This window comes from Musca autumnalis, unplaced genomic scaffold (genome assembly GCF_047663935.1).
Source record: "Musca autumnalis isolate F117 unplaced genomic scaffold, ASM4766393v1 scaffold_5, whole genome shotgun sequence".
Classification (NCBI taxonomy): Eukaryota; Metazoa; Arthropoda; class Insecta; order Diptera; family Muscidae; genus Musca; species Musca autumnalis.
In genome coordinates this window covers 153376161-153403369 of record NW_027412088.1, presented here as the reverse complement: position 1 = coordinate 153403369, position 27209 = coordinate 153376161, and the positions used below count along the sequence as shown (strand labels likewise).

The following is a 27209-nucleotide window of genomic DNA, read 5'->3' as shown; positions in this document are numbered from 1 at the left end:
CACAGAGGAAGAAGCCTACTGATTTTAATGATGGTCCGATAATATTTAGGGGTCGGAATGGGCAAAAACTTATTTGGAGAAAAGGTCTACGTTTTATTTCAAAGCCAATATCTCTGTTTCTTTTAGAGGTATATCAAAAGCAAAACCTGGCAAGGAAAGTAGAAAATATCACCTTTACAACGATGTAAAGTCGATGTAAAGTCGACAACGATGTTGTCGTAGCTGCTCAAACAACAGAGATATCGCAATAGTCGGTAATGCATCCCATTTTCCGATTTGTTTGTAATCACGCTACAGGTCGCAATTTTAATCGGATCGTCACGAATTTTTTAGGAGTTGATGCGGGTCCCACACAGGAAGAAGCCTATTGATTTTGGTGATAGTCGGATAATATTTAGGGGTCGGAATGGGGAAAAACTCATTTGGAGACAAATTCAAAGTTTTATTCTTTGTGAATATATTGGCTTCTAGTAGGGGTATTCCAGCGGCAAAACCTGTCAATGGAAGAAGAAAATATTACCTTTACATTGGTGTAAAGCAGGTTGGCGAAGGTGGTCAAACAAGGGAGATACCACAATAGTCGGTAATGCATCTAATTCTTCTATTTTTTGCAATCAAGCTACAGGTCGTAATTTTGATCGGACGGTCACGAAAGTTTGGTTGCTTATGGGGGTCCCAGAAAGAAAGAGGCATATTATTCGGATTATATTCCCTAAAAGAAATGTTTACCAGTGAAAAGCTTATGCACAGGGGTAGTGGTGTAGGGTATCACATGGTCGGCCCCGTCCCGACTATAGCCTTTGCTCACTTGTTTTCAGATAGATTATATTTACTAGATTCATATTAACTCAACGATATGGGACCTACCCTTTATCACCGGGTCCGAACGGCCAAGATTACAACGATGGGGGTATCTCCAAAGGCTAAGCATTTGTCATGGAAGTCATACAATGAATGGACAAATATCCATCTTTGTAAAAACAAATTGCATTTGAAGGAAGAAAGTTTCGATGACAGCGAAGCCGCTCCACAGCCGATATTTCTGATGAACCTCTACCAAAGCTAAAACATATCACATAGTGGTGGTTGTGTGGGTTCGGATCTTCGGCTTTCCTTTTTCACTTGCAAAAAGCTCGACACCAACGAGAAATTTGAAATTTCCATCGAAGTTAGCCCTTGTGGTTCTGATTACAACGATATATTTTTTTCGTAGGCAAATCAATGTTTCCTGCCATAATGAAGCCGACTCATACTTTACACTTCTTACATTGTGTGACTTCGATCCGCGACGCTCCAATTCTTCCACTCTTGCATTTTATTCAAGGATGCAGTGACCCTGGACCCTACATAAAATTACAATTTAGTTTAGGGTCCTCAAAGCATTCTTTGAATACAAAACTGTAGCAGATTTGATTGCGTCGGACCTGAGTGATATAAGCAGCTTAACTATTAACGTAGGTGGTAATCGGCCCTTCGATGTCCCTTTTCCTATTGTTTATCAGTTCTTTAAACATTTTGATTGCAAAGATTTTGACTTTGAAGATACTACAATTTTCGTTTAACTATTATGAGAGCCGCAGGTGAAGCATCGGGTTGAATCTCTGTACCGTCTAGTTGTGGAGTGTTGTGGATTCAGATCTATCTGCTGGGGATGGGCATAATTGTTTGCTCGAAGTTCATTAGAAATGATAAATAACCATAATCGGATGTTTTGCACGGTGTCATCAATCCTTGTCCTATAGGAATTTAGACGGCTGCACCATCCCGAGCGTAGTTGAGCCAAAACTATTCTGGTTTGTTGTTCTGGTAGGGGCATGGGTTTGATGCTGGCCGAAATACTATGCTTTCGGGTCAATACGGCACGAAAGAACCCGCTGCCGTGCTTTTTCTTGGCAGCTGACACTCCTCAGCTGCGATAGATAGGGGATGTACTCCGAAGACCGCATTCACACAATAGTTGGTATGGCATCTGTGACTGCATCTGAGTGAGTGCTATTCGAACCTGCTTGACAGGCTTGCTGATCTATGGGTTCTCGTTTGTAGCTTTGGACCTCTCTTTCTAGATCATGAAGATTCCTCCTGATTAGGATTGCTCTCGCGGTAAGACCTAAGAAAGTACTGCACCGAGAGCATGTCATTGTGTAGTGGTACTGGAAGAATCTTTGTCTCGTCATTTAGATGCTCGTGAAAAACTTGAGAAGGCACCCAATTGCAGTTTTTAGGTCGACATTCTGACATGTTTGAATATTCTTCCATCTCGTTGCACTTATATTCGCGGACGACACTGATGCGCATAGCTTACCACAGACCGACCTATCGTGTTATATGTGGTCAACAAGGTTTCTCTATCTGCACCCCAATTACTTTCGGCTAGGGACTTGATGGCGTTATTCCTACATCCCAGCTTTTCGCAGATAGCTGTGGCATGCTTGAACGACGTGGAGGATATTTGCATATTCCTCGTGTGGAGAATGTGGTAAGATAAGTCATATAGGAGTTCAACCTTTTACAAATGAAGTCAGGGAAGGTAGCAGACGACAAGATCGTACAATCATCCGTTCACGTTACGATCACAATGCCGTCTGGGGGCGCCGAATAGAGGAGAGGTAGAGGTTAAACAGTTCCGGACATATAACCCCCTTGGGGAACCCCTGTATAACTCTAAGGATCTTGGTCTAATTAGTTGATTCCTCGACGACAAAATCGAAATTGATTTGTACGACATCTTCACCTGGCTTCAATAGCGAGGCCACCCTGCCCATTTTCCAGGGTTCAGGCACGATGTGGTTGGCAGGTTGAGTACTGTGGTGAGATACTTAACTCCCATCACATCCAGCTGTATCAGTAATACCATGGAAATTCCATCTGGACCAAATGTTTTGGATTATTTTGGTTCCTGATGGCATTCGCACATTATCATCCATTGATAATTGTGGCGGTTTCTCCTCAGCAGGGAGAGATCTAATGCGACGTAGTGCCATTTTCTTTGCCTTGTCATTTCCGTGGTGCTTGACAAACTATCTTCGGATCAGTCAGCGTAAAGTCGCCAAACGTAACTGAGGTCCTATCAAATTTTTTCCCAGGGTTGAGGGTGACATAATCGTTGCCCACAATTCACTTATTCCTACTCTGATATTGAAATTCTTTAGACGATTTAGTCACTTATTGCGGTTATGCTCACCGACCAGCCTGATAACTTCCCGTGTCAACTCCCTGACTATGGGGTCACTGGGACTGGCTCTTCGAAGCTCATCACGCTCATTTGCTAATAGTGCCACCTCTGCATACCGGATTGACTAGAAACCCAAGAACACTAGTGTTCCGTCCAGCGGCACATTGGCATCATTGGCAACTCCTGGCAGCCTGTGGAGCGCTCCTTGTAGCACCGATGCTTTCGGGTCAATCAGGTACGAAAGAACCCGCTGCCGTGCTTTGTCCTCAGCTGCGATAGATAGGGGATGTACTCAGAAGACCGCATTCACACAATAGTTGAATGGCATCTGTGACTGCAAATGTGTGCACATAGTGCACATATGTTTGTATTTGTACTCATTGGCAATTCCTGGCAGACTATGGAGCGCTCCTTGTAGCACCGGTGATGTATATTGATGACGCTCGATCTCTGATAGCTGTGTATATAGATTTCTTATTTAGCGCATTCCACCAAACCAAAGCTCCATAGCTTAGAATTGTTTGGCATGTGGCTTCAGTGTCCTTATCTTACCTACAGAGTTCTTGTGTACACTGTCACGTGCTTCAGACTTCTCTTGGCAAAGTCTTCGACATTTCTTTTAATGTTAGCCGATTGTACCTAGTGACTTTTCAAGCTCCTAAAAAGAGTTCCATGTTAATAAAGTGAGGGAGACCAACTCTTTCATTGAATTGTTCAACTGCAGGACGTTTGGGTTTGCCATCCCGCTAAATTGGCTAGTTTATCAAATTCCCTAAGCATTTCGTTGACCACAAGGAGCCACAATAGTGATGACAATTCTCCAATCTGTGGTGTGCCTCTTGTGGCGAACTTCCCCTCTGGCAATGTCTCGTATAATTGAATCACTCAAGTGAACTTACACATCAGCGCAGTTTGGGAAGTGTTTGCTAGCTAGGAGCTCAAGAGTCTCTAGACCAGAAATAGTCTGTAACATCCTTATGTTTGTTACTTTCACTGAATTTGTTGGGTAATTTGAAAGTATCCCACGGAATCTAGCAACGTCCAGAATTTCCTCAGTAGACTCACTAAAGCTTACCCATTCCGCTTAGTTTCGTATCGCTGGAGCGCTCCTCGTAGCACCGGTGATGTGTATTGATGACGCTGAATCTCTGATCGCTGTATATAGATTTCCACCAAACCAGAGCGCCATAGATTAGAATTGTTTGGCATGTTATTTCAGTGTCCTTATCTTACCTATAGAGTTCTTGTGTACACTGTCCCGCGCTTCAGACTTCTCTTGGCAAAGTCTTCGACATTTCTTTTAATGTGAGCCGATTGTACCTAGTGACTTTTCTAAAAAGTATTCCATGTTAATACCGTGAAGAGGACAAACTCTTTCATTGAATTGTTCAACTGCAGGACGTTTGAGTTTGCCATACCGCTAACTTGACTAGTTTATCAAATTCCCTAAGCATTTCGTTGACCACCAGGAGCCACAGTAGTGATGACAATACTCCAACCTGTGGTGTGCCTCTTGTGGCGAACTTCCTAAGGAACTCTCACCGCCAATCCCGGAGGAAATGCCCAGGTCTGTAAGTGAATTGTGGATAGACTCTAGCTTAACGTTATTAAAGGCTTCTTCTATGTCTAGAAAGTGCGCTAGCGTATTGTTTGAGTTAGCCATATTCTTCTCGATAAATCGACAATTTTATTCGATACAGTTTCTACCTATTTGCCTTTGTATAAACATGTTGGGCAGGACTGATTGAAGCACATGGTAGTTTGGCCCTGATTTCAAGGTCCAACAGCCGTTCTAGAGTTTATAGTAGAAAGAAAGTCTAGTCGGTCAATGGTCTTTTGGAAGTGTCTGGCTGGGTTTCTCAGCTTTAACGAAAAACGTCACTGTATTTTCTCCCCATAGAACTGGAATATATAATAAGCTTACACAAGATCTGAGAATACCCTCCAGATATGCTATCAGTACCTCTGACGCGTTTTGCAGCATTGTGGGTCTGGACCGGCGGATTAAAAGCGATTAGGTGTGTTTATCGCTCAAGAAATATTTGAGTGGCTTATAATTTCCTCCATGACACTCACCACCCCTCTGGCAATGTCTCGTATAATTGAATCACTCAAGTGAACTTACACATCAGCGCAGTTTGGGAAGTGTTTGCTAGCTAGGAGCTCAAGAGTCTCTAGACCAGAAATAGTCTATGTAACATTCTTATGTTTGTTACTTTCACTGGATTACTTTCAGAATTTCCTCAGTAGACTCACTAAAGCTTACCCATGATTTCCGCTAAGTTTGGTATCGCTGTTGTACTTGTTGTATTTGTTATTTAATCTTCCCCCTTAGTTTAGCCAGGTTCTTTGTCCACCCTGTTGATCCACATCTGTGTGAGTGGGTATTCATAATAAATAGTGAAACAATAGATTACAAAACATATATGTATTATAGAATAGTTCCTCAGGTTATAGTAGAGGAATGTATATTTTGTTCCTGTAACGTGATCCTTCTTAAGAATAATGCATTCGGGTATCAAAAAATCATATTGACTTGGATTATCCGATTCGATTAGCATTAACTACATTTTCCCACTGGGTAATTAATATACCATACATAATAAAATAGCAATTATACGAGCTCCCTATAGTATCCTACGTTTCCTCTTCCTGAGCACAGACGTGCGTAACCTAATTACTACACTTACATTTATGACTTAAAGATATTTTCGAAATCTTTTCCCCATTACTATTTATTTTCCATTTATTTCATATAGCACCTGTATCAACACATACAAGCAAGTACCAACACACAGACACATACACCTTACTTAGAATAAAACTAAAGCATTAATTTAAATTCTATCAAAATTTCAACTGCAATCTTAATTGCCTGTTATTTGCTGATTATCGCAGCACTGGTGGGTATACAATAATCTCATTCAATCCCTTTGCAATACACCTGGAAAATTCCAGAAACATCCTCACACCCCCACTCTCTCTCTCTCTTTAAGCGTGTGTGCGCCTCTGTGTGATTGTCATTGATATTACTACTGCTGTCTGTCTGTCAGTTTAGTTCATTTCAAAGTGCTTTCGTAGCTTTCAAGTGGTTTTATAATAAAATTCAATTGGTTAACGTAAAGTGTTATTTAACGAATGCTGTTATTGTTGTTGTTATTATGGCTGTATAAATGTCGGTTTCAGCCACAGAGAACAATTCAACAAATGCGTACCGATGACAGACACATAGACATATACACACACGCATATACGTAGATAGATTGTGAATAACTATAAATGGCAGGAGTCACATAAATGTCTGTAAAGGTTTTGTCGTTGTTGTTATATTATTATAGCCCAGTTATCTGCAGTTTTAATTGTTTAAATTGAATACCGACAGCAATAAGAGGGTTATCATAAGAATATGTTATGACATTTTGATATGGTGCAGGCGGGCAGGCAGGCAATCATGCTTCCACCAACAGCACATTCAATCTGCATTCAACACATTAACTGAATCAGCTGGAAGCGAAGGTAGCAAGGATTAACAGTGGGTCAGAATAGGATTTGAAATTAATTTTCCAAAAAATTTTTGGGTCCTCCGAAAGGGAATCTGCTGTAATGAAATTAATTTATTTATAAATCAAAGGAAAGTTTTATAAATTCTAATTGAAGGTTATGTTACCTTCCAAGGCCAAGCATACAGATTATGGACAAATACATACGAAAGGAGTCTCAGCGTAAGTTCAATCTAGATTTAGTCTTCATCAAAATATAAGCGACATCGACTGCGAAAGCAAGAGCAACAGACCAGGGGAAAGTAGACTTAACACCGATCGTTGCTGTTGTAATCTCTGAAAATGCATCATTTTCGTCATTAATTGCAATGGACTCCGAAGTAAGATGGAGGAAATAAGTGATTTTAGGAGTCGGAGAATTATCATGGTGGCGGAGGTGCAAGAAACTGAACTCAAAAACAACTTCTGCTTACAACGTTGTAATGGTAAAAACACCAGAAAAGGTGGTGGGGAACTAGTTTTCATGTTGCACCAGTCTGTTCAATACATAGCTGTATTTCTTGCATCTGGCTCTAATGACCCGTATATTGAATGTATGGGTGTAGTTACAGGTTACAGGACCAACATTAGCCCGCTTTTGGAAGGTAATAATCTACTAATCTTGGGAGACTATTGAGTGTCCATCATGAGTTGTAGCATTCGCTCCTAGATAATGACCATGGCTGAGAACATTGATATCTACACGTTTTGAATGGTCAGGTCAGTGAGTACGTCCTTACCAGAATTTGCTTAAAGCGCCAGACAACCGTCGCGCCTCGTTTATCTCTTGGCTTAGACCATCTTCCTATATTTATCTCATCTGCACACCGCCCGACTTCATCACTTCACTTAACGCCGCATTTTTATCAATCATGGTCAAGCTAGTTGGCCTAGTTTCAGAGATTCGGTTAGCATAAGGCACATTCCGGGCCATCATCGCTGATGCAACTACTCGTTATATACCTGCTGGTCGAATACGTGTAGGGAGACCAAATTTCCCAGCACAGATGGTGCGACAAACAAATGAGATTGATGAGCTTCGTCGGGCCAACTCCACTCAATCACACTCCACAGGTTGGTTGGAGAGCACAATCGGCTAGACCATCTTAGGAGTTGCAACAATGGAGCTGAAATAAGGGAATTGTGGGCAACGGCAAAGTGTGAGTGAGGAGATATTTGCGCTGAATGATCCTTAAACCTGCGCAACTTATTAAAATCGGCCATTTGTCGACAACCCCCGGAGTGGCAGGGCGATGTGAAGAGTACTGCTTGACATAAGATCTCTTCCTGCCGAGAAAGAACCACTACTGACGGAATGCTGAAACAGCTGGATGAGCCTCGAGTTGAGTATCTCACCAAAGTTCCCACTCACATCGTAGCAAATAATCGCCACTAAATCTTCGGCCACTCTATTCACCCCATGGGCTGCGGAGATGATCACAGAGTTGAATGTCCTTGTCGATCACAACTATCCCAAGATTCTTGGGCTTACATTCGACTGTATGATCATGTAGTTTGTGCATGCCACCGCTTTCTGCGACAAGCTGAGGTTTAGGAACAAGTTCCTCTAGTACCTAACAGCAGAATTTGGGGTGCAGATTAAGAAACCTTGGTGATTCCTAAAACGCGATAGGCATGTCTGTGAAAATCTATGCAGCGCCAGTGTTGTCTGCAAATAAAAGAGCAATGCGATGGAACAATTTTAAAACCTGTCAGAATGCGACCCTGAGAACTGCATCAGGGTGCTTCCTCATGTCATCAGTAAACCATCTGCAAGAGGCAAAACAATACCATGCTCTTGTTGCACTACTTGCTCAAATGTTACCGTGATAGTCATCCTAATCACCGTATGGTGGATAGGACTTCCGATTCCAGGTACATACAATGATCTAGAGAGGGATGTCCAACGTAAGAAAACATAACCTCTAAAACAACAAGCTTATCAAGTATTCAAGCAGATGCAGTTAGCCACAAACAATTACCGTGTGAATGCGTTATTCGGAGTACATCCGCCATCTGCCGCAGCTGAAGAACATCAGCAAGTTTTGGCTCAACTACGTTCGAGTTGGTGCAGTCATGTGAATTCCTACAGGGCAAGAATTCTCAAACCTACTCTTAACTCTTGTAGCTTTGTTGTCACAATCCATCAAAGCAGGCACATTCTAAGACCTGGAGATAGAGCCAGATTAAGCAGGCACGCGAATATACAAATAAGTTTGACAAGAACGAATTTGAGAAATGCATAAAAGGTTATACAGCAGGGTGTTCCAAAATAGATCATGAACACTTCCTACAGTTCTTTGGAAGCTGCTAAGAGGATTGATTTTCTGACAAGCAGTACACTGCAAAGCCTTCGAAGTAGAAACAGATCATCTTGATTCTAATGCTTCGGACAAATAGACAGATCGTTATTCGACCTTGGTTTGCGTCATGGATAGGTAATACCAATAATTAACCTCCAAAGTTGTGTCTAGGGTAACGACTGAATCCTCCTGTAACAGGGTTATAGAACTAGCAATCATTCCAGAACATATTACAGTTTCAGCCTAGATCCGAACTTTGCGCAATCGTCCATATTTAATTTACCATGAAGAAAGATGTTCCCTATTCCTTGTTAGAGGGCACCGGTTCTGACAGATTGTTAGTCCTTTTTATTCGATACTGGTTTGTGTCATGGGTAAATAATACTTATAACGAACCGCCGACGTCGTGTCTAAGCTAACGACTGAATAACCCTATAACAGGGTGACATAACTAGCGGTCATTCCAGAACATATTTTAATGGAGTTTGGCAGTCGTCCTCATTAGTCCGCTATTAGAATTCAAATCCAAGAGGAATCATCACAAAATAGATTCTTAACTGATGTGATGTTACAACAAAAAAAAGTAGATTCATAAAATGGTAGATGAAGCAAGCGAGTCCATTTGCAGAGCTTAATAATTATAATAGTTCCACAAACAAACCAGGCACGACAAGGGAGACTTCTCTCATATCAATGAGTGCACCGTGATTCATATTAGCTCAATGATATGGGACCTTCAGTTTATCGCCGAGTTCGACCGGCTTGTCCTAAGACACCATTTATAGAGAAGTTTTACATGGTTGAAATACTCAGGAAATGTCACTAACATTACTGAGGGGTATTTTGCCACCGTTAAAAATTTGATGTTGCCTAGCCGGGGAATCGAACCCACGACCTTCAGCGTGCAAGGCGGGTGTGCGTACCATTGCACCACGGTGGCGCCCCGTGCAGAACTTACATATCTCTTTATAATACTTTGGAAAAACATTTCGACTTCTCTGTGTCAAGTATCGTGGAAAATGCATTTATATAAATATGATTGTACGTCTACTTATACTGCTGTGACAATACATTCGCACACTCTGCCACTATAATTTCCCTTTTCTTCCTCTCTCGTAAAGTATTACAATTGCAATTATATATTTTTTAATATTGTGTATTATTTTCAACAATTTTAAATACCTTATATGAATTGTTAATATCTATGATGCCGGGCTCCTGTACTGAGTTAAACAGATCCCTATAGGTATACCCTACATACATAGCTGTATGAATAAAGTTATCTGCGTGTGTGCGAAAGCAGTTAGGGAAAAACTGTTCAAGGGAGTGTCATTGTCAGTGTCATTTAATAATTATCTTTATTTAAAATGAAAGCAACGGGAGAAAGAGGAGCAACAGCAACTTGTTGTTTTTTTTTTGTACTAATGATATACTCTTGGATATACTGGTTGCGCTTGGTTGTCCTCAAAGTTGGGGTGAAAAACGTAGGTGTTGAGTGGGAGGTGCTTGCAATGCTCTGTGATAGCTGATGACTGGCTTACTTACTGCATTTAACTGTCATGTATGCATAAGCATATCATTGGAGAATTAGGAAAAACAGGAGCTCACTTTCACAAAAGTATTTAGATGGTGCATAATAACACATTAAGCTGCTGAGGTATGTCAATCAAGCTGGAAGGTAACTAGGGAGAGAAGGAGAGTAAGTTGTCACTTTATATTTGTTATAGAATTTCATTTAACTGATTTACTTGGTAAATCTATTTAAATTGCACTCAAGGGGGGATGGTTGGTTGTGTGCAGGTGGCTTATTTTTAAGCTTTTGCAGAGAGCAGAGCAGAAAAAGAAAAACTGATATGGTGAATTGTATTATTTTAATGTTGTTTTTGTCAGGTTAGGTTGCATTGAGCAGGTTTTTTACAACAAAGGAAGATAATGTATGGATAATGTTTTGGTGATTATATTTTTTAAAGCAGAGATTTCCATCATTTGTAAAAGTTTTGCAGTTAGATCGAACGATATGACCCGTTTATACAGCGGAAATTAAAAAACTAATTCCTTAGCGACTTCTTCATCGCTAAATGCCGTCATCCATTAAGTCACTGTTACGTTGGTGTTCCTGTTGAAAAGATTAAATTTTCGACATTTTTGGTGGAAATTCTTCAAACAAACGTCTTCTGTTCCAATTGTAATCCAGTTGGTCTGCAATTATTATCATTTTATATTAGAAAGAGTTTCAAGATACATTCTTTCGGATTTGGAGAATTTATAAAACGGTTATAGTTGTTCTCCGTAGCAATTCATTCCAAAACACACTCTTCAACGCTTTCGTAGGTAACTAATGGGAAAGGCTGAAAAACACCATTAAAATTGTGTCTGCAATGACTGTTTCCACATTTTTTTACATATATTTCAGCCTAGACACGAACTTTGCGGTATTCTCCATATACAAAAGACACTATTTAATTCACCACAAATAAAGTTGTCTCCCTATTTGTTGTTAGATGTCCCTGGTGTTGACAGATTCTTATTCTAGTACTTGTTAAACGTCATTGGATTGTGTCATGAATGCAAAACAAGCCTCTAATGTCGTGTCTAGGATAAGCGTGACAAAACTAACAGCCATCCCAAAACATATTTTAATGGAATTTTTTGTCTTTCTCGTCAGTTCCATGTTACATATGTACATTTCAGTCTATTAACGAACTTTGCGCTATCGTCCATATGCAAAATACTAACTTTAATGCACCGCAAATAAGGATGTTTTCCTATTTCTCCCAGATGGTACCAGTGCGGTTTGATAGATTTTGTAATCCTTGTTTATTGTTAATCGACATTTGTTTGTGACATGGTTATGTCTGGTCATGTCTAGGCTAACTATTGAATCACTCTATAATAAGTTGACAAGACTAGCGATCGTTCCAGAACATATTTTCATAGAGTTTTGCAGTCTCTGTCATAGTTTCCCTACTAGCATTGAGACAAAATGTCAACTATATTCCAGATTCACTCCGTTCTTTAACACCGGTTTTATCTGCGTCCATTCCACAATCGAAGACAACATAGAACAGACCATATCTTATCCATTATCTATTAACATTTGTTACTTTTTCTGCGGCTTCCTTAATGAAAGTGTTTGTTGCTGGTTTCTCCTTTTCTACTGCCAACTGCTGAGTTTCGACTATTGTTGCGCTAGCAGATATTCTTTTAATACGTGATCGAATCATCTCCTGCACTTTTTGTCCTTCCTTTGATTTCAGAGGGTGTACCGTATCATACTACTTCTATATTTGTTTCTTCAGAAATAACCTAAATAATTTTGTGCCCTAATATCTCTTCTTGTAAATAGAAGCTCAACGATTATTACATGAAGTCATAAGTTCCTGGAACGAGAAAAAGGATACTAATATGTCTTCTACTGCGTCATCGGCACTCACCATCAGATTCCTCAGACTTTTAGTTTCTGCTTCAATTCTATCTCCCAACTGCCTTTCTTCAAACCTATTATACAACATAATTATTAGTGTCTGCTCCTCTTTCTCTCCTTTTCCCTCTCTTACTCAACCAAACCATGTAAACAATTATTTCCATACCATCGTATCCTTTGTTAATGCCAAATACTGTTTTTTGCAAATGGTATTACAACATGTAACAACTGTTGCTACACTTTACGTTTCATTCATTTTCTCATAGCGTTTCATTGCGCCACCTCAGTCAGTCAACATCCTTTAGGATTCCCATGAGCAACAGTATCCGATTTACAGAATTTATTCCATTGAATTGCACATTTCAACGAATGTATTCTGAACGCACAGATACACACTCAAATACATACAAATCGGATAATGGGGTTATGCTATTAAATGCTCACATGCAGTGTTACAAGATTCTTTACCTGGCGCATTGACTTATTTGTTTTGTGGGTTAACGTGAGAAAAAAAGGGAAGTTTTTTAGGAATTAATTTAAAGTGGCACAACAAACACAAGAGAGAAAACTTCGCATCAGTTGCGGCATTTTCACAAGTTTGTTTTTTTTAGGGCGTTACCGGATGCCTTTAGGGCTATAGTTGACCTTCGTAATAATTTATTCAGAACCACACTATCCAAAACTTTAGTAGGGTACTTATGAGAAAGTCTGCAAAATAGTATTACAATGGTTTCTACATAGACAGGTTTCACCTTGTTGCATATATTTTAACCTAGGCGTGAACATTGCTGTATAATCCACATACAAAACTCAAACTCGATTTTTATGTTGTTGCTAGGTGTCACCAATGTTGACAGATCGTTGTTCTTGTTCTCGTTAATTGTTTACAAAGACGTACAATGGTAAAGATTGGACATCGCTTGGACGCTGAATCACCCGGCAACAGTGTGACAACACTAGCGGCTATTACAGAACATATTTTAATGGCGTTTTGCCCTCATCAGTTCCCTGCTAGCATTTAACGTCAAAAAGGAAGCATCACAAACTAGATTCCAAATTAAAGAAAAGGGGTATAGACCTGGGATTGCTTCGCAATTGCTTATAGCTTCCTTTGGGAAAGCAGGAATCAATTTTATTCTAAAGTAATGTTACGAATGTAACTGATAGGTTTAACTTAGTTGAATTTCCGTTAATTTAAAATTTTGAATTGTAACGTAAAGTTTTATTACGCGGTTACTTTATTTAAGCAACAACAACTACCATGTAGAATTTTCTTAATCATTCCAGTTCTTACTTTACATGTTATTGATGTTCTTTTGTTTTCATTTGTTGTACTTTCTTTATGTTTGTTTTTGTAATTACGTCATTAGTGTGCTTGTCCACTCGTATTGATCTTCGCCCATGTATTCGAGTGTGGTTGTTTGCTTAGTGCGAATGTGTGTTCGTTGCACAGATTCGAGGGGTTACCAGATGTTTTCTGGGTAATTCCCGAACAAGGGGATTTTGGGATAAATACAGGTGGGATCAGCAATAGCGAGTTAGTTGTGTTTTAGACTTTAAATAGAACAGTTGGTTAAAGAAGCTGCGTGCTAACTAGAGACAAGCTGTGTGCTTAGTAATTAAAGTCGATTCCGAATAAGTGAAATAAAGTAAATAAAGCATTGTAGAAACGGAATCTAAAACGAACCCTGTTTTATTTGGTACAAATCGTACTGGGGAATAAAACAACGTCTACACGGTGATTAGTTAAATCTAATTCCGTAACGCGCCAACATTCCAGAATAGAATAAGGGGGAAATAATTGATGTATTATGGGATCAGGAGATGATGCTTTTTTCAAATAGAGAAAATATTGGTACAAATTCAGAGATCGCTTGCGACTTCAAAACTGTGTGAATGTAATGACTTGCTATGATAATTTATATCCAATTGCATAACAGTGAACGGTTTGGTGGTCCGAAAAGTAAGCTACTCTAAGCAAAACAGCAGGTAAATCATATAACAAAGGCAGTTATAGGTATGCCTTTAAGGTTATTTTTAATAAGTATAACATTAAAATCAAGAACGTTAAGATCTGAAAGTATTTAGCGAAACGACGGATTGTGGATTAGCTGTGGACTAGATATTACAGACCTACTATCAGGGGCTCACTTTCAAAATTGCATGGATCTTGATGTTGACCAGTAATCACCAAGCCATTATAATTCCCGTACTGAGAAGGATGTACAACTCATATACAGATTAACTTTAACAATCCCAGTAGGGACAAGGGTGACTTCTCTCATATCAATGAGTGCGCCCTGATTCATATTTGCTCAATGATATGGGACTTACTGTTTATCGCCGAGTCCGAACGGCGTGTATAAGATACCACTTATATAGAAGTTTTACATGGCTGATATACTCAGGAAATGTCGCCAACATTACTGAGGGGTATTTTGCCACCGTTGAAAAATGTTTGATGTTGCCTGGCCATGGAATCGAACAACCCACAAGCTTCAGCGTGCATGCGGGTGTGCATACCATTGCACAACGGGGGCACCCAATACAGATTAACTAGACGTCGAGAAGAACAAAGGACTTTCAATAATGTAAAGCTTGAATCTATCCATTACATTTTCAACAGTAAAGGAATTTCCTCCTTTCTAGTTAAAAGATTTGATGAGATATTGAATAACAGGACCATTAAGTCGGATATATAATAGAGTTACGTGAAGAAAACTGTTGGCAGATGTACAACGCAGAGAGGAGTTCTCTGTAATAAATAAAATTCTTGTGCTCTTCGACCAGTTGAAAACTAATTTGGCCGCTTGTGCCGACGATGTTGCAGACTAATAAATGGTAAATGTTTGTCAACCTTGTCCGACCAGATGCAAGGTGCTTTTGTACAAATGTCAGGTTGGACCAATGACAATATTCTTGGGGCGAACGGAAAAGACGCAACATGATATTCACCAGAAAGCGCAAAATTTCCGATTACCAACCTCCAGGTCTGGATAGAGTTGCATTAGAACTTTATCGCGAAGGTAATTGCCTGGGTAAAATCCTGGAAGCATAATGTGGAAAAGGAATATAGGAATATCTCCTGCATGAACACCATTGGCAAAAGTTGAGTACTCAGACCACAAGTCATACATTGGTTGTATGGTTGCCATTCACATGGGAAAGGAACTACAGCCCAAATTAAAAAGCGTGTTATGGCCTGCGTTAATTTTGATTACCTTTGATGAAGGTGATTACGGCATAGACTAATGCATTGTATAGACATAGATTTGATCTCAGCATTTATCTTCGAATTTTCGAAAATTGGTAGATGGCGTTAGTAGTTTTATTTATAGTTACTATAGATTTTAAACTATTTATTCTGATAAAAGACAATATGTGGATAATCTTGGGTAGATCTACATCCCATATAAACAAATTCAACAAAATATTGCATTTTACCTCAAAACATTGCGCAATTGAGTGAAAGATTAAGCAGTTTCCGTAAGGGCACACTACAATCTCTTTGTCTATACGATTCATTAGTCCATGTTCATTAGACTATGGTTCTATGTGAAGATATTCACCACAAATAAAGCTATTCCCCTATTTGTTGTCAGATGGCGCCATCATTGACATACGGTTGTCCTAGCCTTTGTTAATCGACATTGGTTTGTGTCATGGGTAGATAATATCGATGACGAAGCCCCAGCATATTATCTAAGCTAACGAAAGAATCGCCCTAGAACAGGGCGACAACACCAAAAATCATTTCATAATATATTCTAATGGATTCTAATGGAGGTTTGAAGTGTCTCCCACAAATCACACGCTGGTTCTATGTAACCGTGTGTGTCCAGCTTAATCTATAGTGAACTTGTCTGGGGACAGGATTTTGCCAAACTATCAGGATTTTGCCAAACTATCAAGCAACATAAAAATAGTTCCTGTAATTGTTGTTAAAGGAGCCATATATCACCATCTTTCAGAGCGATTCATTTCAGCTTAGATACGAACTTTGCGATATTCACAAATACATATTTGTTGCCATAATGAGCCAGTTCGGACAAATTATTGTTCTTTTTTATTTAGTTGCACTAAAATCGTGCTACTCCAGAGATGGAGCTTCTAGCAAAAACAAATATTAGAATACATTTAGGTTATATTTCATTTTTTTAATAATTGATTATAAGGAATCTACAAAAAAATTCCAATTGGCTCTATCCTGCGCCATGTGTCGTATTTGGGACCAGGATAGACCTCGGTTTCGGTGTTCAGCTTCCACTGATCTGCGCCAAGTGCTTTTTTGTGTGCCTACATTTCGTTTTCCTTGAGGGTTCCATTGGAGACTGGTTTTAGCGAGGTCATCGATACTTTTACGTAGAGTCCGATCCATGACCACTTCCCCTGTTGTTCCCCTTACTTATCGTAAGCAAGTTACTGTTGGTAATACAGTCGGGCCAACATATTCTGTTTATTTTTCTAAGGCATTTGCTTAGGAATATTTGGACCTTCGTTGTTACAGTAGTTGTTACCTTTCATGATTCGCAGCCATATAGAAGAACAGATTTAACGCTAGAATTGAATATTTGAATTTTATGCCGTCTCGAAATTTGCGATGAATTCCACACTTTAGCAAGGGAAGCATATGCGCCACGTGCCTTGTTTATACGATTTGCCACGTCTGCATCCGTTCCACCGTCGGTTGAAATTTTGCTATCAAGGTATATAAAGCTATTGACGTCAGCAATTTCAGCCTCATTTAGGATTAACGGAGATGTGTTCGTCGTTCTGATTCGCATAGACTTCGTCTTTGAGGCATTTATTTTTTTTAGGCCGACTCTGCGACCATTTTCATACAACCTGTCCAGTTTGCGCTCAAGGCCTTCGAGCGAGTGTGACATTAAGCAGATGTCGTCGGCATAGTCCAAATCGTGAAGTCTTTGGTTAAGATGCCATTGGATGCCTGATGACGCTTCCTCGTTTGTAAGCCTAAGGACTTCATCCAGTACGATTAAAACAAGTAAAAAAGTATCAGTCGGCTTTGCCGACAGAGATATACCCTCAGCCTGTGTATATTGAAACAATTTTTTCACAAAAAAAACGCATGTATTTAGGGAGTTTTAAAAATTTTGGGCGTTTGAACTGACAAGAATGTTGATTAGGATTAAAGATCAAAAGTTTTGCGGAGGAGATACTAAAAAGAATGGATCTCCAGCCACTACATATGGTACCATAGGGGTTTTTTACAACTTCAGGGATGTTTGCTCAAGAAGTATGGACTTGCCCCTGAAACAACTTTTACCATCGCAATTGAGGCAGCGAATGCAAGTTGCTTCAACAAAAATCAAAGTGATTCGAAAGCAGGTCTTAAAGTGAACATGTATCCGAAATTTTGTGTGGGAGGTACCGGATGGAGTGGACAAATATAGTCCATATTTGAACCTGATCTATATCTGGTAGATATATTAGGATGTGTAAAGTATGGTCCAATTCGGCCACTCTCTTCAAGAGTTATCGTACGCACAATTTTTCTGAACATTTTTGAACTATTGTGGGGGAGGTACCTGAAGGAGTGGACCGATATGGCTTATCTTCGAACTTAAACTATGTTTGGACAAAATATTACTAAGGCCAAACTTTGGACCGAATCGGCAGACCTGTTCGAGAGTTATTTTGCCCTCCAACCTCCTCACACGGTGTCATAGGGGTTTTTTGCAACTTTCAGGCTATTTTCTCAGGAAGTATGGACTTGCCCCTGATGAAACATATACCGTCGTATGGAGGGCAGTGAATACAAGTTGCTAAAGCAAAAATCAAAGCGATTCGAGAGATGTTCCTAAACTGAACTTTTCCAAATTTTTGTGAGGGAGGTACCCGACGGAGTGGACCGATTGAGTCCATATTAAAACCTGATCTAAGTCTGGTACACGCTCCACGATGGACAAAGTATGGACCAAATCGGTTACTCCCTTCAAAAGTTATCGTGCGCACAAATTTTCCGAACATTTTCGAACTTTTGTGGGGGAGGTACCGGAAGGAGTGGACCGATATAGCTCATCTTCGAACTTAAACTAAGTTTGGGCAAAATATTACGAAAGCCAAAATTTGAACCGAATCGGTTCATCCGTTCGAGAGTTACCGTGCGCTCCAGCCAGCCAGACAGACAATCGATTCCAAATTGTCTGAAACACATTTCGTCCAAACATACTTGGGGTCTAAAACCATTATTTCGATGAGGCACATTTTGCCCGTATGAAAGTGTATATACCCTCGTTAGCATAAATGCTGAGGGTATAAAAAAAGTGTAGGTGAGAGGGTGCAGCCCTGTCTTACGCCGGTTCTTATAGTGAATGGCTTGCTCTCTTGTCCTTTGAAGCGGTATAGTTCCTTAATTAGCGATATTAGCTGCGCCGGGATGCAGATGTTATGGTATGCTGACCAGATGGCATGCCTGTTTATAGTGTCAAATGCGCTCTCGAAGTAAACAAAGAGTAGGAAAAGTTTAGAGTGTGGACTCGGATGTCTGTTCTATAATTATTCTTAAGGTGTTTATGTGGTCTATACATGAGCGGTTCGGTTGGAATCCGCTTTGTTCGTTGCGGAGGGATGACTCGATGGCTGGAGATATTCTGTCCAATAAAACCAATGCGACCACTTTGTTTATGGTGTTAAGAAGGGTGATGTCTCTCCAATTACGGCATTCTGTCAAGTCGCCTTTCTTCGGTAGGGTTATGATAATTCCTTTTTTCTACTCATCTGGGAATCTGCATGAGTTCCATGCCTCAACTATGAGGGGTAGAATATGGTTGGCTATGGAAGGAATATTCTTAAAGATTTCGGGTGGGAGCATGTCTGATCCTGGTGCTTTACCATTTTTTAACTTTGACATAGCATGTATTATCTCAGTAAGTGTAGGTGGTGACGTTCTTATATCCCGCTTGGCATTTCTTCTGGTTGGAATCGAAAGCCGACTTAACTCCCCATTAGGTATGAAGAAAGTCTCGAAGAACTCTTTCCATCTTTTTTTTATTGTTTTCTATTGTTCTAGGCTTTGTTAATCGGTATTGGTTTGTGTCATGGATAGGTAATATGGATAACGAACCTCCGGTATAGTGTCAAGGCTAATGATAGAATCACGCTATTACAAGGTGTCTCTCAAACAGCGTACGTTGGTTCGTGGCTTAACTTAACTTATCGCTTAACTTATTGTGGACTTGTCAGGGGGCAGGTATTTGGGAACAAGACACTACTGTCAAAACTCTCAATATACGAAGGGCTCCGACAATGCTTATCACCATGTGAACTTCCTGGTGTCAGGTTATGACAGCAGTATTTGAGAGTAAATTACTTTAGAAAATTAAGGTAATTATAGCTTCCGTTTAAATTTTCCCAAAGAAATACTTCCAATATATTTAAAACTTTAACATAAATTTTCAATTCGTAATTTATCAAGAGCAAAGTAAAACATGCATGTTTTCCAATTTGACCCAGGACACTCATATTGGAGTGAGGGAGGGGGGAAGAAAATTTTATCTTGTGAAAATGCGATTCCTTCCCCTTGTATTGCTTGCAATTCCCGCTTTTACTCCACATATGCAATTTCCCAAATTCCATTTGAAGTGTGATGACTTCTTTGTATCTTCCAGAAAAAGAAAATAACCAACAAAGGATGACACACGTTTACATACTTAGTCAACAAACAGACAACAACAACACCAACATCAAAGGAAAACTTGAATGTGTGACAAAGGAACCCTTGGAATTCACCGCAATTTGCAACGATGGAACGAATAAAACGAAAACTAGTGTTTTGTTATCATCACCACCAGCAAATGCATTCTATTATCCTCAGAAAAAGGGAAATCCTATTATAGATATTTTTCGGGAGAGAGTTTATAGATCTTTGGTTAGAGGGATGCAAGGGAAATGAGTTTTGCAAAGAGGGCAATGTTGAAGCTTTCAAAAGAATTCATGTATTTTTTGTGTGCACAATTTAAAATAACGAATATCTTCTTCTCATGACACAAAGTGTTGTAGTACAACACAAAAAAAGGAAATAACTTAAGCAACACAAACACTTGCATACTTATCGAAAAAAATGGTTAACTATATTAAAGAACATTAATTTGAAAATGTATTCAAAAATGACAAAGTTTAGAAATGAATTTTACTACAATTTTACTCAAATTGAATTAAAGCAAATTTTGTTTGAATGATTTCCCTGAATCTCTTTGCCAATTAAAGTTTTAGGGGAAACTATCAATTTCTTGAATTTTCTCTTTAAGCCAGAAAGGAAAAAGAAAACGGAATAAACAAACAAGTCATCATCAACAATCAATATATCCTTCCTCCCCATGCACCCACTCACAATGTGTCCCCATGCTTGCTTTGTCCGAACTCCCCTTACATAAATAATGATTACAAAGGGGACACTTGAAATTTGACCAATACACTTGTGTGGTTTCCTTCTTCTTCACACCATGTGTGCGCGCTATGTGTGTGTGTGTTCTTGTTAGTGTCAATTTAAGTGTCATTGGTGAGAGAGTGTCCATGAGGTCTTAGATTACATACTCCCTGTACAAGACTGACTATTAATTTATTTGCCTAATGTGCAAATGTCATCGTTGTGAACACTTGTAGGATGAATGAAAACGTCAATAGTGTGTGTGATTGTAGTTGTACACATATGTTGTTGTTTACTGTGGAAAGGGTACAACTGGGTAATGACAATTTCATACTGCTAAAGTTATATGGCTTTTGGTGGTCATGGCGAGATTTTGTATTGAGCTGGGAGAAAGGGGATTAAATTAATCTGTTAGGGACGATCGAAGCCAAGCTGTGGATGAAGGATGAAAGCTACATCCCTTAACATTAGTCTTAAATACTCCTGTGCCCCAACGAAGAAACTAGATCTTGAGGTAGCACCTGACCGCGTTCCAGACAATTTGAAGAAGTCGAGAGAGCTGTGAATATCCTCACCAAAATCTACCTGACATACTATGAGGACTTATGCACCAGCAGCTGGAAAATCATATAACAAAGCCGAATCTAAGTACTGATTGGTATGCATAGAGGGATTGGTATGCAAGTACAAGAGTGAAATCAAGAAAGCATAACGAAAGATTTGAAGCCATGTATTTACTATCTACGGGTACCAAATCAATAGGTAGTATTACGCAAAGCGATGGTACGTGGACTAGCTCAGAGACTCTGGATATACTTCCAGAGGTATTACAATAACTACAACGCTACTTTCTTGCTGTTAGGTTTGGTTAGAGGATGCCTAGCTTTACTCGGACACCTTAGATGCATTGTGTTCATCCTGAAAAGTGAACAAGTAGATATTGTGGCTTATCATCATAGATGGCACTAATTTGGCTTTACCGAGTTATCGATCGCAACATTGGATGACTCCGATCCGCGATGACCCAGTTCATGGCTGATGAACATTTCATTCCTGTGAGTTTCAAAACTGCTGCAGATTTAAAAAATAGTTGGACCTGAGTGATTTTCGGACCGTTTTACTATCGACGGAGATAGTCACCGGTTCAACCATGTTGCCTTTCCTACGTTTTATCAGTTCTGCAGCCTTTGTGATTGCAAAAAGGCTTGAAGAACACTACAATATTCGTTCAACTCCCAGTTTCCATCTTACAATCATCGGTATGAATTTATGTAGCGTCTAAAGGTGGTGTATGGTGGGTCCAGGCCGCTCTGGGGAGTATGTGTACCTTTGTGGAATCGAAGCTCTTAATTTGTGGTGATCTATAATCACTGAATAGCTCTGAAGTCTATAGTTGTTGTTGTAACAGCATATTATTTGATTGTATGTTGCAATAAATGTACCCAGTGGACTGATCCATAGGTTCACTCTCATATCGCTGGACCTTCCCCTTAAGATCATAAAGATACCTCCTGACAAGGCTAGGTGAGGGAGTTCTATCCACCATATGGTAATTGGGATGAATCTCACTGTAACACCCATGCAAGTACTGCAACGAGAGCATGCCACTGTGCAGCCGCGCTGAAAGAATCGTCGACTCCTCATGCAGATGGTCCACTGATGACATGAGTAGGCACCCTAATGCAGTTCTCAGATCGGCGTTCCGACAATTTTGAATATAATTCCATCGCGTTACACTTATATTAGCGGACCACACTGGTGCCGTAAGCTTACCAGAGGCCGACCTATCGCGTTATATGTGGTCAACAAGGTTTCTTTAGCTAAATCCAAAGTACTGCGGGACTTGAGGACCTTGAGATATAGGAATTTCAGCTTGAAGCAGATAGTTGCAAAATGTGCTGACGACATAATCATAATGTCGAACGTTAGCTCTAGAATCCTTGCGTAGTTAGTGGTCGGAATTTTGTTGCCATCGACCAGGACATTCAACTCAGTGCTCACCTCTGTAGTCCATGTGGTGAACAGAATGGCCGTAGATTTAGTGGTGGATATTTGCATATTCCTCGCATGGAAAAGGTTTGTAAGATAAGTAGCCCAGCCTTTCTCAAATGACATCAGGGAAGGTACTAGACGCCAAGATCGTACAATCATACGTATACGTTACGTTTTCAGTGGCGTCTGGATGAGATGGGATACATCAGAGGTAGATTTTAAATAGGTTCGGAGATATAATCTCACCTTGGGAAACCCCCTTTTTCACTCTACGAGGCTTGGACTTTTTGTTTCGGAATTCCATGTACGAATGGCGTCCGCAAATAAATACGATTGATTATCCAACGCTTCAAACTTGGCCGAAGGGTAGTCTGCTTGATGCCCTTAAAGAGTCCAACGCCAGCAGAACTGTCCTATTGTAAGGCTTGTTTTTGTTGAGTCCTAATATGTGTGCAGCGCCTTTTCAGTGCTCTTGACCGGCAATTGGATAGCTATTTCTGATGCTGATGAGGAGTAAAGCCTCAAGAAAGTGATATCGGTCTATGCGATTCATCTTTGCTTGCATCTTGCCTGGTTTCAGTAGCGGGACCACGCTGCCAGACTACGGGTACCATGTGGTTGGCTAGCGACAGGCCGAGAACTTTGCTGAGATACTCGACTCCCGGCTCATCCATCTGTTTCAGCATTACTATGGAAATTCCATCAGGACTCAACGCTTTGGATGATTCAGCGTTCCTGATGGCATTCGCAACATCATCCTAAATAATGGTGGTTTCTCCTCTGCAGGATGAGATGTAGAATGCGACGAAGTAGTCTAATATTTGCAACGTCAAACCAATGGTGCTTGACAAGTTTTCGATTAAAATAAGTTGTACACTTCTTCGTATCAGTTAGCGTATCGTCTCCAAAGTGACTGAGGTTCTATCTCCCATCTTCCCAGGGTTCGAGAGGGATGTTGCAACTCTTCAGATGATCTAGCCATTTGTTCCGCTTATGATCATGCTTATGCTGAAGTCAGTGGACTTGGCTCGACAAAACTCATCACCCAAAGTTGCTAGTTCCACCAACTCTGCTGGGTAATTTGATGTTCAAAGGCCTGGACCAGCAGGTATATAGCGATCGGCTGCAGCAGTGATGATCACCCGAACGTTCTTTCTGGTACCCGAACATCAGAAAGGTTCGACAGTTTGGTGAGGCGGTGATTGGTGAACTCTATGGAACTAGGCTAATTTGATTTCCCATTATTGATGAAAGTGCGCCGTTCAAAGGTGATGAAGTCGGACGGTCTGCCGATTAAGAAAATAATAGGAGGATTGTCTGACCCAAGAGAAACGGCGTGTTGCCAGGTGACGTCATTTGTCACACGAGGTGACAAGATGGTTATGTATGGTGCCCTGCGGCATTTCTTCTAATTCTGATAGGAGCTGCTCGGCCAGCGCTATATACCTCTGGTAATTACCTATGGCCGAAAGCTACAACTCTTGATGAACATTAAAGCCCCCTAAGAATAGTGGGTTATTACCAGGAGTTCTGCTATTTACCGGCGGGTTATAAACTTAAAGTTACTATATCTCAACAGTTCCATTCGACAGGGGTTGCATTTAAGTGTGGAACCGCCGAGATAAAAGTACTCTATGTGCCCGGTGCTTCAATGCGGCGGTCATGTGTGGGAGGTACTCGAATGAGTGGGCCGATATTCGAACCTGATCCAAATCTTGTAGAAATATTATGATGTGCAACATTAGGATCAAATCACTTATTCCTACTGTGGCCACCTAAAATGGCTGGTGGGCACGAAAGGAATGACTGGCACTGTTGCAACATTTGCACATCGTAATATTTCTCTCAAACTTAAATCAAGTTCAAAGATGGAACATGTCGGACAACTCATTCCATTACCACAAACGTTCAAAATTTTCGCTTAAGTGCAGCAGGATTCCCCCAAACGATTTCTTACATTGGCAAAATGCACTTGCAGAAGACATTTCTTTGAATGGCTATGACAATAGTTTGGTTCCCTACGTAATGGCGTGTGGATATTGTCACATAAAACCAGGGCACATAAACACAGTTCCATCATCCAGAACTACGATGACAATACATTGGATTGCAAACAAAAACCACTCACGAATACAATGAACAATGCAATGCCATGACAACTACGACATAATCGACCACCCATTCCAGGGCATATGCTGCAAAACGAATGACACCATAAAGGACAAAGATAGATGGATGGATGAAATCGACATGGTCAAACAGTACCAGTAGCTAGCCAGCACCACATTCATCACCCGGTCTAAAAGACTACGAACTCTTTCACATTTAGACGCAGCAGTACAGCGTTGTTTGGTGGTAAGGTTGATGACATACCCAGGGTCTTCTAATGTGTTGCTGTTCACGTCCGTTATTTGGACTGGACGGACTGGCTGGCCATTGATGTTGCTTTCATTGATTGTGTTCGTTCTTGCATTCTGTCCAGGCCATTGTTGGTTTGTTGTCCTGCAATGTGATGTCATCGTTTAACGACAACGAATTTGTTCAATAAGAAATCCGATACAACTTTAGTAATTTAAGAAATTTGCTAAGGATCAATGTGGGCATGTGAGTAGTGGGTGTTGGTGTGCGAAGGATAAAGTGTATGAAGCAAAAGAAATGGCTCTGGCCAGACAAGCGAAAGAACATCAAATTGATTTTACTTAATTCATTTTACATGTTGTACATATTTTATGGAATGACCGACCAACACTGGATAATGTTTCCTGCAAATGGATTATTGTTGGTTGTGGGTATCGTTTTACTTTCTGTTTTTTTGTTTTCTTGACTGTTCATGGTTTGAGGATTTAAGGAAAAGAAGAATTGTTAGGGTAAGGTAGTAAGTTTAGACAATTTTTTGATTTTCCAATTGGAATTTTAACCTGACATTCTAGAATAGGTTCCTCTTCCAAACAAAACAAACGAGATGCCAAAGGCCGATAGCATGGCTAAAACTTTAAAGATTTTAATTGTTGAATTAAAATCCCATAAGCCCATCTAAGAGGTAGTTTACACTATCTATCAATGTCATATGTGCTGAAATTTTCCATCGTTATACAGTCGCTAATGTGTGCAATATTGGAGATGTTTCTTACGCCATTTACTTTTTGTGTCCACACCAGCAAAAATGCCGTAAAATTACGTCTCCACATTGCCTGCGTGGGTAGATATGGAATGTTTTAATTTCGTGTCATATGACATTAATAGATAGTGTAAACTACCTCTAAGAATATATTTTCAAGATTATCATTGATTTACCATGCCTTTGGATATCATTTTATCCGTCTACCATCAGTCTTTAGGCTAACGAGGTACTATCCAAAATGTGCATCTTCGAAATAATAGTTTTGGACCCCAAGTTTTAAACAATTTTGAGTCGATTTAGCCCTATCCGTCGTACAGTGGTTCAGTATCGTTTTTTCCTGGTCATAATTCTGTAACTTTTGAACGGATAGAGATATATTCATAATTCTTTTTTTGTTAGACAGATAACACTATCAGTTTTTAGACGAATTATAAGCGGTCAAGTTCGGTGTGGTAGTTGCAGAGAAATTTAAGGTCAAAGTTAAACTTTTGAGTTTTTTAACTATTTTTCATCAAAATATGAGTGTTTTTGTGGTTTTTATATCTTCCTATGTATTAAAGATGGTCAAACACCAACAAATAAACAAAATAATCACCAAAAAAAACTAAAAAAAAATCGAAAAAATTTCGAATTTTTTTTTTCAAAAATTTGTAAAAAAAATTTTACAAAAAAAATTAAATTTTTTCAAAATTTAAAAAAAAAATCTCCTTGGGTTTTAATAAAACTTATATAACTCGTATAAAAACTCATATACTCAAAAAAGTTGTAATTTGTGTCGAAAAACTGTAATTCATATGGAAACTGTATAGAAAAAAGTGTTAAACGGACGGAACGGGACGGGTACAAAAGTATATATGGGCTGGAAGACGAGACTTTTGGGCATCTTTCTGTGAAAACAGAACTTTGTTCCATGTTGTTCCACAAAAGTTCTAGTCCACTAAATTTGGAATTTCATAAAATTTAGTACCCGAGGAAAAATAAAATAGATCATGTTGTGTAAACGCTACGGTAATTTACTAAAACGATTTTTAAAGGCCACAATCCTACCTACCTTACAATAGCTTCGTCTTTCTCCAGAAATTTGCAAAAATGACGTATTTCCCAAAAATGGGGAAAATGCGGTGGTGCTGATTAACGTGGTTAGCTGCCTTGACGGTTTGACTCCACGGTGGTGTCAACACCGGGTTGGTTCCAAGCGACAACCATCGCTCCCTACACCGTATTGAGGTGTCAATTGTGTTCAAGTGTTTGGTTCGCCGCAAAGCTAAT

General features: G+C 39.8%; 2 protein-coding genes across 3 annotated transcripts in view; both read right to left on the bottom strand.

The window, feature by feature from the left end:
* LOC141387296 (matrix metalloproteinase-2-like) overlaps window positions 1–27209 on the bottom strand; it is an 872424-nt gene that overhangs the window by 22098 nt on the left and 823117 nt on the right. The gene's annotated exons all lie outside the window — the stretch shown is intronic.
* The window catches only part of LOC141387295 (matrix metalloproteinase-2-like), a 615190-nt gene that overhangs the window by 98383 nt on the left and 489598 nt on the right, over window positions 1–27209 (bottom strand). The window lies entirely within an intron of this gene.